Source organism: Durio zibethinus, chromosome 18 (assembly GCF_047325235.1).
Source record: "Durio zibethinus cultivar Kanyao isolate XHJ-2024 chromosome 18, ASM4732523v1, whole genome shotgun sequence".
NCBI lineage: Eukaryota > Viridiplantae > Streptophyta > Magnoliopsida > Malvales > Malvaceae > Durio > Durio zibethinus.
In genome coordinates, this window is record NC_143179.1 from 8,549,528 (window position 1) to 8,565,179 (window position 15,652).

Consider the following 15,652-nt stretch of genomic DNA (forward strand, 5'->3'; position numbering starts at 1 on the left):
CTTACCTTTAAACCCCGAAATACAAACCCTTTGTTCCAAATCCAGATTTTCAACCAATTTTTCCAGTTCATAATCTACCTTCTGAAATCCAGCAGATCATTGCCAAAAAGACACTTGAAAGACGTGCTCATGATCTCATCTACAAAATGTAGGCTATCCTCATCAGAAAACGCGATGATCATGGTCTCAGACCCATTGGTTTTCATCTTCAATTCCCTTTTCTACACCTACTTCAAATCCCCCATACCTCAGGTTTATTCAAAGAAGCCTTAGTTTTTTTATGGTATTTATGCCAACTCTACACCATTGCCATTGAGTTTAACTCTTTTGAACTCAACTTTGCCACAATCACTTTCACTAATAATGACTTCCTTTATGAAGCTCGTGTTCATTTAGGAACCTTTTTAAAGTGGTTTAAACCCCTACATACTTGGTTTTCTCTCACCCAACACTTTCCTTCCCATTACCATGTTATTTTCTTTTTCCACCGACCTTGTAACCTTTCTGAAGATTATGTTTTCTTTCAACCCCGTTCAGACATGTATGTGTGTAATCCCTACTCTTTGTACAACTCTATCTTTCTCTATGCTCATGAATACAAGCTCCTGTTAAAAAGACTCTGCAAAATCAACAACCTCCCAGTCCCTGCAGAACTTCCTCCTTTCAAGAAAGAACCATGGTGGTGGTACCCTCCAGAATACATCCAAGAACTACACATTCACTTGGCACATTAGATTCTTGAACCACCTTATGACACTTGGTGGAGTGATTTATCACACAGACTTGTTAATTTTGATCTTCACTGTCTTTCAGAATTAGTAGAACTTCCAACAAATCCTTACTGGCAGAATGATGAAGATCTCTCCAGACTTCGAGCAAGATTTGAACATAAAATTTACAATCACTTATTCCAATGTTGTGATTTTACTCCAAATAATTTTGAACAAGAACTCTTCAGATGGGCAGATGATTCTCTAGTCCTTCAGTACTTTGAAAATTTCTCAGAAGATTTCCCAGGATGATGACACTAATGGTGCTACAAGATAAAACATTCCCTCTCCAGTCCAAATATTGTATAATTACGCGTGCTAATTTCAGTTTTCTCCAGAATACTCCACAGAAGTTGATAATGATGCCTTCACATCAAGACAACCTTATGTCAAGTCTTTATCACCTTTATGTCTTAGTCAAGTCATAATGTATTTTGTACTTTAGTATGAGTCATAGTGCTTAGTCACTGTACCTTAAGTGATGAGTCACTATACCATAATAATGGACCTTTGTACCCTAGTTATGAGTCATTGTACCTTAGTTATGACTCGCCATCCTTTAGTCTTATCCTAAGCCACTTGTAAAGTTACTTTGTCCTAGTCTCGTCTTATTAGGCTACTAGTCCTTTACTTTTTCATGTATAAATAGAATGATACTTCTCTAAGAAGTAATCATAGTAAGGATACCAAGAATCATCCATAACTTCCCAACCACATCTCTTGTAACAAAAACCTTCCTTTATAAAAATATGTTTGGCTAAAAACCTCTCTTCTCTTTTGGTGATTCCATCTTCCTTTTTTCATAGTTACATCTTTCAGCTTCATCTTTCTCTTCAATCTATTCAAAAGTTTACAGTGATACAAGTTGAGTATGCTCTGCAGTTGCCATATTATTATGGATCCTCTGTAACAGAAACTCTTGTTAATCTGTTAAACAGATCATTGATCCCTTTTTCTCAGCTAAAGAAAAGTCATACCGCCTCAAGATCATACTAATAGTAAGTTACTATAGTGAAAGACATATCTCCATAAAAGTCAGGTCCCCTGTTCGACGTTAATCCAAGAAGGCGCCAGAGTCTTGAACACCGGCTAGAATACCTTGGTTGTATATCTGATCTATGAAAAGCTTATGGTTAGTATTATCTTGCCAAGTTTGATCGATCTTCACGTTGTTGTCATAGTACCAGATAGTATTGTCAGGACTCTACCACCCGGAGAGCCCGAAACTGAAGCCGTGTCAGTTGCCAGAGCCTTGGCCGTACTACATGCCGCTGTGTATAAATGGTATCAGGCCTAACAACTTGCCAAAATAGTGAGAAGCGAAGTATGTTTCTAAAGATTTGATTATTGGAAAATTAGAAAAGGAAAAGCCAAAAGAGAGTCTTACTTTCATGGATCTATCCACTCTTAGCAACTTTAGTTCTCAACCTTCTTCCTCTAGATCTTCTTTTAGTCTATCCTCTCCTCCATCTCCTGTACTTAAAAAGTCCTCCTCTTCTAAGCTTAAGTTCTTATATGAAGTAGATTATATTTTAGAAGAAAAGAAAACCCAACAAACAGTCTTACCCTTTGTAAATCCTTATACAGCTTTCTCAAACTCCTCCCCTTTTCTTACTAGATCTTTAAAAATTCTTTTAAAACCCAAATATCCAGCTCCAAAAGAATATGTTCAAGCCACAAACTTTGATCAATGTATTCTTCCAGCAGGACCCCAAGAGCACTTTGTTACTCTTCAGATCCCAGAAGAATTTCCTCACCAGTGGTCAAAACAAGGATACACTCACATCCACTTTGGTGCTATCAGAATCGCTTTAACCTTCCATGGTAGAAATGAAATTCCTGTCTGTACCAAAATGGTCTTATTGGACACCAGATTTAAAGATTACAAGCATGCAGTCCTTGGAGTCGTCGAGACGACACTCAATGCAGGAACTGTCTTCTTCACAGTCTTCCCAAATTATAATATGTCTCTTCATGATCCAACCTTGTTAGATGCTTAAAAAGTTCAAGTCCAGATAGTAGGCACAGAAATGAAAGGCCTCCAGGCAACCCTTCACTACCAGATGGCATACAAAGTTCAAGATCATGCCATTAACTTGCCTCTTTCACACTCCAGTGATACAGTTTTTGTTAAAATGGAAACAGCAGACAGAACTCCCAAACATGTTCATATTCCAAAGCAGATTTCCAATGAAGAACTTGACACCCTTCTCCCAAAGACGTGGACGACAAGTTATCAAAAGATTTGGAAACAAGATGAGCCAATTGAACACTTTGATCCAACCTACAAGACAAACCAGGATGGTACTGTCATAATTGAATTTGATCACAGCAAAAGAAAGGATGTTCCTCCTCCAACAATCTTTTCAACATAATTTATGATGCAAAGATGCCATGCTGATGTCCTTGATGTTCCAGTCACACACTTTCAGTCTAATGGAAATCCCGTGTATGCATATAAATCTCCAACAGGACATTGCTATTGGGACATAAATTGTCAATGCAAAGAATGCCAGATCGATGCAGGTAAAAGCTTCCTGGATGATGATGATGATGATATTCCAAAAAAGAAAAAGAAAAAAAAGTCTTCTCAGCAAAAGCTCAAAGAAAGGTATGAAAATGGAGACCCTGAAGTTGATCTCCTTAGTGAACCCTCAGAAAAGTTTGACTACTATGTCATCTATCCTAAGAAAGACAAACCACCCTCTCAAACCTACTCAACTCAACCCACACACAAACCAGATTCCTTTCAAAATTCCACCCAACCTTTACCACAAATCTCCATGATGCAACCAACCTATCCCAACTCAACCTTCCCTCATTTTGAAAAATTTCATAAAGACCAATACAAACACATTCCAAAAATCCCCACTCCCACTGACAGAGATGAATATGGAAACCAAAAGAGTGTTTCTCGTGCTGAAGCAGTTTTAAACTGGCAAACTGAAAGTTTTCTCCAGCAAAATTTCTACTTGCACAGAATTGAACATAAGTTGGACCAAGTCAGTCAACACTTTGATCAGAGCCTTGTCAATCTCTAAAATATTATTCTTGAAATTCAGTCAAGGATAATCACACTTGATCAAGAACTCAGATACATGGCTGAAAACAACACTAGTATCACTTATGCTTTCACTGAACGAGAGAAAAAAATGAAGAGCCTAAAGATTCAACTTGCAGATCTTCAAAATCAGTTTCGTCAAAAACAACAACAACAACAAGCAGCTTCGAGTTACAACATCTTCACACCATATCATACTGGTATGCATGATACTCTTTACCAAGCTTATGCTCCTCCCCCATTTCAACCATACAATCCTCCAACCTCACCTCCAAAACCTTTTTTCACACCTTTTCAGTACAAACCTCCCCCAACATCTATTCCAACATCCTCATAACCAACACAATACTTCACTCCTCTTTCAGAACAACCAGACCAACTCCCTTTCGGTACAACTGAAAAATGGATTCACAGATTTAGAGAAAAACAACCAGTTGATCCAAAACCCAAAAGAGTAGCAGAACAACCACTTTCTCAACCCTCAAAACCACACCCAAGCTTAAGTTCCACACCTCAAAACCCTACACCACAACTAAACCAAAAATCTGTACAACTCATGATTTCTCCTACACAAACCCTTCTAGAAATACTTCACCAGATGGCACAAGATAACCTTCCTCAGTTCTCTATTGAAGATATTTTTCCCTCTACCTTTGAAACTGAATCTCACATGGATACTGTCAAATCAGAAGAATCAGTTGAAATAGATGATACTGATAACTCAGATGAAATGATGCTCCCTCAAATTTTCATGACAGAACCAACAGTTGAAGTTCCAGATGATACTCCAGAAGTCCATAACCCTGATACAATGGATGCTGAACAACACCCTCCTCCACAACAATCACATGCTCCTCCTTCAACATCAAAATTCTCAGTCTTTACCATTGATGATGTTCCTCCTTCAAAATGGCCCTCAAGATTTCAAGAATTCTTAGCATGGGGACTTGTTGAATTGAATTCTCATCCCAATGTTACGATGAACATAGTCTTGATCAGATTTGTTTCTGGACTCGTTGGAACCCTGAAAAATTTTTGGGACAACATTGGTGAATACAGTCAACTCCAGTTTCTTCAATGCCCAACAATCACAGACGTTGTCTCTCAATTTGCAGCAATCTTTTATGGACAACAAACTCACAGATTAGAAAAGATCAGAGAGCAATTCTTCAGACTCAAATGTTGTTCTCTCCATCCAAAAGACCTTGACAGACACTATCAACAATTCTCCCAGTATTTCTACATACTTGGTGGATTCGATGATGTCAACTTAAAGCAAGCATTTCTTAATTATGTTCCAGAAGAACTTATCCAGCAAACAAGAACCCAGTTGAACCTCAGATTCCTTGATGTCAAATCTATGACCCTTGGAGACATCTACAAGATGATGCTAAAAGCCCTTGATAAGATTTACAAAGAGCACAAATACATCAAAACCTTGGTGCACAACTCCAAAAAGCTTGAAAAACCCTGTTCTTACTCCTCCTCAGGCTTACAAATCAAATGTTCCTCCAAAGATCCCACATATTTTTGCAGCAACAAGAAAAAGAAGCATTTCAGAAGATTCAGACCTTCCAGACCTCCACAAATTTCTAGACCCAGACACAAGAAATATTTCAGATATGCTGACAAACCCAGAAGATTTCAAAGATTCAAATTTGCAAGAAAGAAGAAAGACCCAAAGATCAAAAGCTCAAAATGTTTTCTCTGTGGAAAACCAGGACATTTCTCAAAGAACTGCCCAAAGTCAGACAAAAAGTCAGTCAAGATGATTCAAGACATTGCCAATATCTCAGATTCAGATTACTCAGAATACTCAGATGATTTCACAGATGATCAATGTTATGAGTATATGTCAGTTTAAGAACTCCAAAAAATCCAAACCATTCAACCTCTAAAATTACCCATAGCTCCAGTTCAGATTTTCACTCACAAACATTCCCCTCCTATAACAGTCACAGCTTTCTTTGATACTGGTGCAGCCCAAACCATAGCAAACCCTCTTGTCTTACCCAAACACTTTTGGACAAAACAGAAAACCTTCTTTAAAATCGCTGATGAAAATATATTTTTTATAAACTTTGTCAGTAACCCTGTTACCCTTCAAATCCTTCTAGGCTGTCGAATAACTCAAAAGATTTTAGGATCTCCACTTCCCCAGAAAGACCTTGTTATTGGTTTCGATATTATAACCAGTATATCAGGTTTAAAGCTTAGTGGAAATGGTATCAAGTTTGAAAGTTATTTCAGACCTTGGAAAAATCTTCCCAACCTCTTTACCCTTACCCTTCAACCAAATGTTTTTCAAGATTTCAAACAAGTTCATTCACTTTTCATGTGCAGAAACTCACTCAAATTTTCTCCAGAAATGTGATCACCCACTTTGGCAAAACCCTGAATTTTTTATTTCCCTTCCCTTCAAGAAAGATGAAAATGCCAATCCTACAAAAGCTAGTCATTCAGGCATGAACCCAGATCATTTCAAGCAAGCAATCCAAGAATGTTCCCTTCTCCAAGCTCAAGGATTAATTGAACCAACCTCCTCTCCATGAGCGTGTGAAGCGTTTTATGTCAACAAACGTTCAGAACAAGTTCGTGGAAAACTCATATTGGTAATCAACTACAAGCCTCTTCACATTTTTCTTGCAGATGATAAGTTCCCTCTTCCAGACAGAAAAACTTTGTTTGCAAATCTAGCAAATGCAAAAGTCTTCTCAAAGTTTGATCTCAAAGCAGGATTTTGGCAACTAGGTATACATCCACAGGACAGATACAAAACGGTATTTTGCATTTCTCAACACCACTTCCAGTGGACCGTAATGCCTTTTGGTTTAAAAGTTGCTCTTTCACTGTTCCAAAAAGCCATGACCAAGATATTTGCTCCAATTCTTGATAATGCCTTAATTTACATCGATGATATCTTACTGTTCTCTCCTGATGATACATCTCATGCACAATTGTTGGATAAGTTCCAACGCATAGTTCAACAGTATGGGATAATGCTTTCAGAGAAAAAGATGCTCATTGGTGCTACAAAAATTGATTTCTTAGGCATGAATCTCAAAGATGGTCAGTACATTGCTCAACCTCATATTGCTCAACCTCATATTGCTCAATCACTTACAGATTTTTCTGATGCAAATCTCTCAAAAAAGCAGATCCAGTAATTTCTCAGTATAGTCAACTACATGAATGAATTTCTCTCAGATATTGCCCAGCTCACATATCCACTCAGACAAATGCTCAAAAAAGAACCTCCCACGTGGTCTCAGATTCAGACAAAAGCAGTACAAACCTTGAAGATAAAAGTAAAGTCACTTCCCACTTTAAAGATTCTTTCAGATGGTACAAGAATACTGCAGACAGATGCTAGTGAACAGTTCTGGTCAGCAATCCTTTTAGAAGAAAAAGATGGAACCAGACAAATCTGTGGTTACAAAAGCGGAAAATTCAAAGATTCGAAACTCCATTATCACTCTACACTAAAAGAGATTTTAGCTGTAAAGTATGGTATCCAAAGATTTGAATTTCACCTCATTGGATTTCACTTTCTCGTGGAATTAGATATGTCAACCTTTGATCAGATGCTCAATTTCAAAAAGAAAAAAATGCCAAATGCACAGTTACTCAGGCTATCACAATGGTTCTCACAGTACTCCTTCACCACCAGGCATATAAAAGGAAAAGATAACCTCATCCCAGACATGCTCATAAGACCTCCTTCGAAACCTCCTTCAAACACTTTCCAGGTTATTCCAATCATTTCCATGATGAACCCAACACCTCCTTCTTCACAAGCCTCTTCTTCAACCAACCCTCTTTTCCCCTCTTCTCAGAAACCTCACTTTGATGATGAATTTGATCTCCCTGATGAATTTCTTAACCTTCCAGTAGAAAATCTTCCTCCAGAGTTAACCAGACTTCTTGCCACTCAAACCCTTGACCAAAAAGCCTCACACTTTTTGCTCAAATATCAGTCCAAAACACTCAGAAAGTTTGGAGACATCTCTTTTCAATCTCTTGGTATACACCCTGATTACCCTTTATCCATCCCTTTAAATTTCCTGAACCTCTTTGTTTCCCAAAAGAAACAGTTTATTTTCTATGGTACCTTTGTCACCTTTACTATATTGGTATAGAATTCCCACTTCCAAAACTCAAAACTCTTCTTTACCTTTTTCACCAGTCAACCATCAACCCTTCTAAACACCAGTTGGACCCCAGTCAACAACATCTCAAGATTTTTTTCACTTGGTTCAGACCCATTCCTATTTGGATCCAATGGATTGAAACCTATGAGAGATATACAAAAGTTCTTCCTGATCCTCATATTGTTTTAATCTTTCACAGATTTTGTAGCAGTTTGACCAAAGACCCTCAGTATTTCCCCTATGCAACAATTTACAGCTCCTAAGGATATTCACTGTTTGATTCTCAGTTTGATCACCCAGTTGAATACACTAAATTCCAGCGACAAATTTGTGAAATGAATCACAAGTTTCCAAAGCAAAATTAGCCAGAGATCCAAGATGAAGTTTCATGGGGAAACTATCCTTCAGAGTACACTTACCAGCTCAACATTGATAAAAAGATTTATGAAACTCGCCTTGATGGTACTTGGACAGAACCTCTTTCTGAAACTACCAGATTTGAACTAGACCATACAGGCCCAGTAGAATGGAATCCTTATTGGAAACCTCCTGAAGTTCTCCCACAAATGGAATGGCAACAAGATTCTCAAGACCCACTTGATGATTTTGATCCAGACCAATGGTTAGTCAACCTCGGCTATGATTTCACCCCAGGCGCAGATAATTCACACCTCAACCTCTCTTCAGAACACACTCAACGTTCTTTCAAATGATGGTGCTACAAGATAAAAGATTTCCTCTCCAGTCTAAATATTGTATAATTACGCGTGCTAATTTCAATTTTCTTCAGAAGACTCCACAGAAGTTGATAATGATGCCTTCACATCAAGACAACCTTATGTCAAGTCTTCATCACCTTTATGTCTTAGTCAAGTCATAATGTATTTTGTACTTTAGTATGAGTCATAGTACTTAGTCACTGTACCTTAAGTGATGAGTCACTATACCATAATAATGGACCTTTGTACCCTAGTTATGAGTCATTGTACCTTAGTTATGACTCACCATCCTTTAATCTTATCCTAAGCCACTTGTAAAGTTACTTTGTCCTAGTCTCATCTTATTAGGCTACTAGTCCTTTACTTTTTCATGTATAAATAGAATGATACTTCTCTAGGAAGTAATCATAGTAAGGATACCAAGAATCATCCATAACTTTCCAACCACATCTCTTGTAACAAAAACCTTCCTTTATAAAAATATGTTTGGTTAAAAACCTCTCTTCTCTTTTGGTGATTCCATCTTCCTTTTTTCATAGTTACATCTTTCAGCTTCATCTTTCCTCTTTAATCTATTCCAAGTTTACAGTGATACAAGTTGAGTATGCTCTGCAGTTACCATATTATTATGGATCTTCTGTAACAGAAACTCTTGTTAATCTGTTAAATAGATCATTGATCCCTTTTCCTCAGCTAAAGAAAAGTCATACCGCCTCAAGATCATACTAATAGTAAGTTACTATAGTGAAAGACATATCTCCATAAAAGTCAGGCCCCCAGTTTGACGTTAAGCCAAAAAGGTGCCAGAGTCTTGAACATCGGCTAGAATACCTTGGTTGTATATCTGATCTATAGAAAGCTTATGGTTAGTATTATCTTACCAAGTTTGATCGATCTTCACGCTGTTGTCATAGTACCAGATAGTATTGTCAGGACTCTACCACCCGAAGAGCCCGAAACTGAAGCCGTGTCAGTTGCCAGAGCCTTGGCCGTACTACCTACCGCTGTGTATAAATGGTATCAGAGCTATGTTTATAAATGCTCTGATACCATTTATAAACAGTGATAGATAGTACGACCAAGGCTCTGGTAACTGACATGACTTCAGTTCCGGGCTCTTCGGGTGGTAGAGTCCTGACAATACTATCTGGTACTATGACAACAGCGTGAAGATCGATCAAACTTGGCAAGATAATACTAACCATAAGCTTTCCATAGATCAAACATACAACCAAGGTATTCTAGCCGGTGTTCAAGACTCTGGCGCCTTCTTGGCTTAACGTCGAATTGGGGGCCTGACTTTTATGGAGATATGTCTTTCACTATAGTAATTTACTATTAGTATGATCTTGAGGCGGTATGACTTTTCTTTAGCTGAGGAAAAGGGATCAATGATCTGTTTAACAGATTAACAAGAGTTTCTGTTGCAGAGGATCCATAATAATATGGCAACTACAGAGCATACTCAACTTGTATCACTGTAAACTTTTGAATAGATTGAAGAGAAAGATGAAGTTGAAAGATGTAACTATGAAAAAAGAAAGATGGAATCACCAAAAGAGAAGAGAGGTTTTTAGCCAAACATATTTTTATAAAGGAAGGTTTTTGTTACAAGAGATGTGGTTGGGAAGTTATGGATGATTCTTGGTATCCTTACTATGATTACTTCCTAGAGAAGTATCATTCTATTTATACATAAAAAAGTAAAAGACTAGTAGCCTAATAAGACGAGACTAGGACAAAGTAACTTTACAAGTGGCTTAGGATAAGACTAAAGGATGGTGAGTCATAACTAAGGTACAATGACTCATAACTAGGGTACAAAGGTCCATTATTATGGTATAGTGACTCATCACTCAAGGTACAGTGACTAAGCACTATGACTCATACTAAAGTATAAAATATATTATGACTTGACTAAGACATAAAGGTGATGAAGACTTGACATAAGGTTGTCTTGATGTGAAGGCATCATTATCAACTTCTGTGGAGTCTTCTGGAGAAAACTGAAATTAGCACGCGTAATTATACAATATTTAGACTGGAGAGGGAATCTTTTATCTTGTAGCACCATCAGTGTCATCATTCTGGGAAATCTTTTGAGAAATCTTCAAAGTACTGAAGGACTAGAGAATCATCTACTTATCGAAAAAGTTCTTGTTCAAAATTATCAGGAGTAGAATCACAACATTGGAATAAGTGATTATAAATTCTGTGTTCAAATCTTACTCGAAGTCTGGAGAGATCTTCATCATTCTGCCAGTAAGGATTTGTTGGAAGTTCTGCTAATTCTGAAGGACAGTGAAGATCAAAATTAACAAGTCTGTGTGATAAATCACTCCACCAAGTGTCATAAGGTGGTTCAAGAATCCAATGTGCCAAGTGAATGTGTAGTTCTTGGATGTATTCTGAAGGGTACCACCACCATGGTTCTTTCTTGAAAGGAAGAAGTTCTGCAGGGACTGGGAGGTTGTTGATTTTGTAGAGTCTTTTTAACAGGAGCTTGTATTCATGAGCATAGAGAAAGATAGAGTTGTACAGAGAGTAGGGATTACACACATACATGTCTGAACAGGGTTGAAAGAAAACATAATCTTCAGAAAGGTTACAAGGTCGGTGGAAGAAGAAGATAACATGGTAATGGGAAGGAAAGTGTTGGGTGAGAGAAAACCAAGTATGGAGGGGTTTAAACCACTTCAAAAAGGTTCCTAACTGAACATGAGCTTCATAAAGGAAGTCATTATTAGTGAAAGTGATTGTGGCAAAGTTGAGTTCAAAAGAGTTAAACTCAATGGCAATGGTGTAGAGTTGGCATAAATACCATAAAAAAACTAAGGCTTATTTGAATAAACCTGAGGTATGAGGGATCTGAAACAGGTGTAAAAAAGGGAACTGAGGATGAAAATCAATGGGTCTGAGACCATGATCATCGCGTTTTCTGATGAGGATAGCCTACATTTTGTAGATAAGATCATGAGCATGTCTTTCAAGTGTCTTTTTGGTAATGATCTGTTGGATTTCAGAAGGTAGATTGTGAACTGGAAAAACTGGTTGAAAATTTGGATCTGGAACAAAGGGTTTGTATTTCAGGGTGTAAAGATAAGGGAAGAGAAAATGATTGGTGACCGTTTGAGGAACAGGTTCAAAAGAGGGTAATGGTAAAGGTAAAGAAGACATCATGCAAAAGACTGAAATAACCTGGAAGGTGTTTGAAGGAGGTTTCGAAGGAGGTCTTGTGAGCATGTCTGGGATGAGGTTATCTTTTCCTTTTATATGCCTGGTGGTGAAAGAGTACTGTGAGAACCATTGTGATAGCCTGAGTAACTGTGCATTTGGCATTTTTTTCTTTTTGAAATTGAGCATCTGATCAAAGGCTGACATATCTAATTCCACGAGAAAGTGAAATCCAATGAGGTGAATTCAAATCTTTGGATACCATACTTTACAGCTAAAATCTCTTTTAGTGTAGAGTGATAATGGAGTTTCGAATCTTTAAATTTTTCGCTTTTGTAACCACAGATTTGTCTGGTTCCATCTTTTTCTTCTAAAAAGATTGCTGACCAGAACTGTTCACTAGCATCTGTCTGCAGTATTCTTGTACCATCTGAAAGAATCTTTAAAGTGAGAAGTGACTTTGCTTTTATCTTCAAGGCTTGTACTACTTTTGTCTGAATCTGAGACCACGTGAGAGGTTCTTTTTTGAGCATTTATCTGAGTGGATATGTGAGCTGGGCAATATCTGAGAGAAATTCATTCATGTAGTTGACTATACCGAGAAATTGTTGGATCTACTTCTTTGAGAGATTTGCATCAGGAAAATCTGTAAGTGACTGAGCAATATGAGGTTGAGCAATGTACTGACCATCTTTGAGATGCATGCCTAAGAAATCAATTTCTGTAGCACCATTGAGCATCTTTTTCTTTGAAAGCATTATCCCATACTGTTGAACTATGCGCTGGAACTTATCCAATAACTGTGTATGAGATGTATCATCAGGAGAGAACAGTAAGATATCATCGATGTAAATCAAGGCATTATCAAGAATTGAAGCAAATATCTTGGTCATGGCTTTTTGGAACAGTGAAGGAGCAACTTTTAAACCAAAAGGCATTACGGTCCACTGGAAGTGGTGTTGAGGAATGTAAAATACCGTTTTGTATCTGTCCTGTAGATGTATACCTAGTTGCCAAAATCCTGCCTTGAGATCAAACTTTGAGAAGACTTTTACATTTGCTAGATTTGTGAACAAAGTTTTTCTGTCTGGAAGAGGAAACTTATCATCTGCAAGGAAAATGTTAAGAGGCTTGTAGTTGATTACCAATCTGAGTTTTCCACGAACTTGTTCTGAACGTTTGTTGACATAAAATGCTTCACACGCCTATGGAGAGAAGGTTGGTTCAATTAATCCTTGAGCCTGGAGAAGGGAACATTCTTGAATTGCTTGCTTGAAATGATCTGGGTTCATGCCTGAATGACTAGCTTTTGTAGGATTGGCATTTTCATCTTTCTTGAAGGGAAGGGAAATGAAAAATTCAGGGTTTTGCCAAAGTGGGTGATCACATTTCTGGAGAAAATTTGAGTGAGTTTCTGCACATGAAAAGTGAATGAACTTGTGTTTGAAATCTTGAAAAACATCTGGTTGAAGGGTAAGGGTAAAGAGGTTGGGAAGGTTTTTCCAAGGTCTGAAATAACTTTCAAACGTGATACCATTTCCACTAAGCTTTAAACCTGGTATACTGGTTATAATATCAAAACCAATAACAAGATCTTTCTGGGGAAGTGGAGATCCTAAAATCTTTTGAGTTATTCGACAGCTTGAAAGGATTTGAAGGGTAACAGGGTTGCTGATAAAGTCTGTAAAAAATATATTTTCATCAGCGATTTTAAAGAAGGTTTTCTGTTTTGTCCAAAAGTGTTTGGGTAAGACAAGAGGGTTTGCTATGGTTTGGGCTGCACCAGTATTAAAGAAAGCTGTGACTGTTATAAGAGGGGAATGTTTGTGAGTGAAAATCTGAACTGGAGCTAGGGGTAATTTTGAAGGTTGAATGGTTTGGATTTTTTGGAGTTCTTGAACTGACATATACTCATAATATTGATCATCTGTGAAATCATCTGAGTATTCTGAGTAATCTGAATCTGCATACTCATCAGCATTAAACTACTTTATCATAAACAGGGATCTTTCATTCTGCTCATCATCAAGGGAGAAAATCGATTCAAGATCATCATCTGAGAGATTGATACCTGAGATATTGGCAATGTCTTGGATCATCTTGACTGACTTTTTGTCTGACTTTGGGCAGTTCTTTGAGAAATGTCCTGGTTTTCCACAGAGAAAACATTTTGAGCTTTTGATCGTTGGGTCTTTCTTTTTTCTTGCAAATTTGAATCTTTGAAATCTTCTGGGTTTGTCAGCATATCTGAAATATTTCTTGTGTCTGGGTCTGGAAATTTGTGGAGGTCTGGAAGGTCTGAATCTTCTGAAATGCTTCTTTTTCTTGTTGCTATAAAAACATATGGGATCTTTGAAGGAACATTTGATTTGTAAGCCTGAGGAGGAGTAAGAACAGGGTTTTTCAAGCTTTTTAGAGTTGTGCACCAAGGTTTTGATGTATTTATGCTCTTTGCAAATCTTATCAAGAGCTTTTAGCATCATCTTGTAGATGTCTCCAAGGGTCATAGATTTGACATCAAGGGATCTGAGGTTCAACTGGGTTCTTGTTTGCTGGGCAAGTTCTTCTGGAATAGAATTAAGAAATGCTTGCTTTAAGTTGACATCATCGAATCCACCAAGTATGTAGAAATACTGAGAGAATTGTTGATAGTGTCTGTCAAGATCTTTTGGATGGAGAGAATAGCATTTGAGTCTGAAGAATTACTCTCTGATCTTTTCTAATCTGTGAGTTTCTTGTCCACAAAAGATTGCTGCAAATTGAGAGACAGCGTCTGTGATTGTTGGGCATTGAAGAAACTGGAGTTATCTGTATTCACCAATGTTGTCCCAAAAATTTTTCAGGGTTCCAACGAGTCTAGAAACAAATCTGATCAAGACTGTGTTCATCGTAACATTGGGATGAGAATTCAATTCAACAAGTCCCCATGCTAAGAATTCTTGAAATCTTGAGGGCCATTTTGAAGGAGGAACATCATCAATGGTAAAAACTGAGAATTTTGATGTTGAAGGAGGAGCATGTGATTGTTGTGGAGGAGGGTGTTGTTCAGCATCCATTGTATCAGGGTTATGGACTTCTGAAGTATCATCTGGAAGTTCAACTGTTGGTTCTGTCATGAAAATCTGAGGGAGCATCATTTCATCTGAGTCATCAGTATCATCTGTTTCAACTGATTCTTCTGATTTGACAGTATCCATGTAAGATTCATTCTCAAAGGTAGAGGAAAAAATATCTTCAATAGAGAACTGAGGAAGGTTATCTTGTGCCATCTGGTGAAGTATTTCTGGAAGGGTTTGTGTAGGAGAAATCATGAGTTGTACAGGTTTTTGGTTTGGTTGTGGTGTAGGGTTTTGAGGTGTGGAACTTGAACTTGGGTGTGGTTTTGAAGGTTGAGAAAGTGGTTGTTCTGCTACTCTTTTGGGTTTTGGATCAACTGGTTGTTTTTCTCTAAATCTGTGAATCCATTTTTTAGTTGTACCGAAAGGGGGTTGGTCTGGTTGTTCTGAAAGAGGAGTGAAGTATTGTGTTGGTTGTGAGGATGTTGGAATAGATATTAGGGGAGGTTTGTACTGAAAATGTGTGAAAAAAAGTTTTGGAAGTGAGGTTGGAGGATTGTATGGTTGAAATGAGGGAGGAGTATAGGCTTGGTAAAGAGTATCATGCATACCAGTATGATATGGTGTGAAGATGTTGTAACTCGAAGCTGCTTGTTGTTGTTGTTGTTTCTGACGAAACTGGTTTTGAAGGTCTGCAAGTTGAATCTTTAGGCTCTTCATT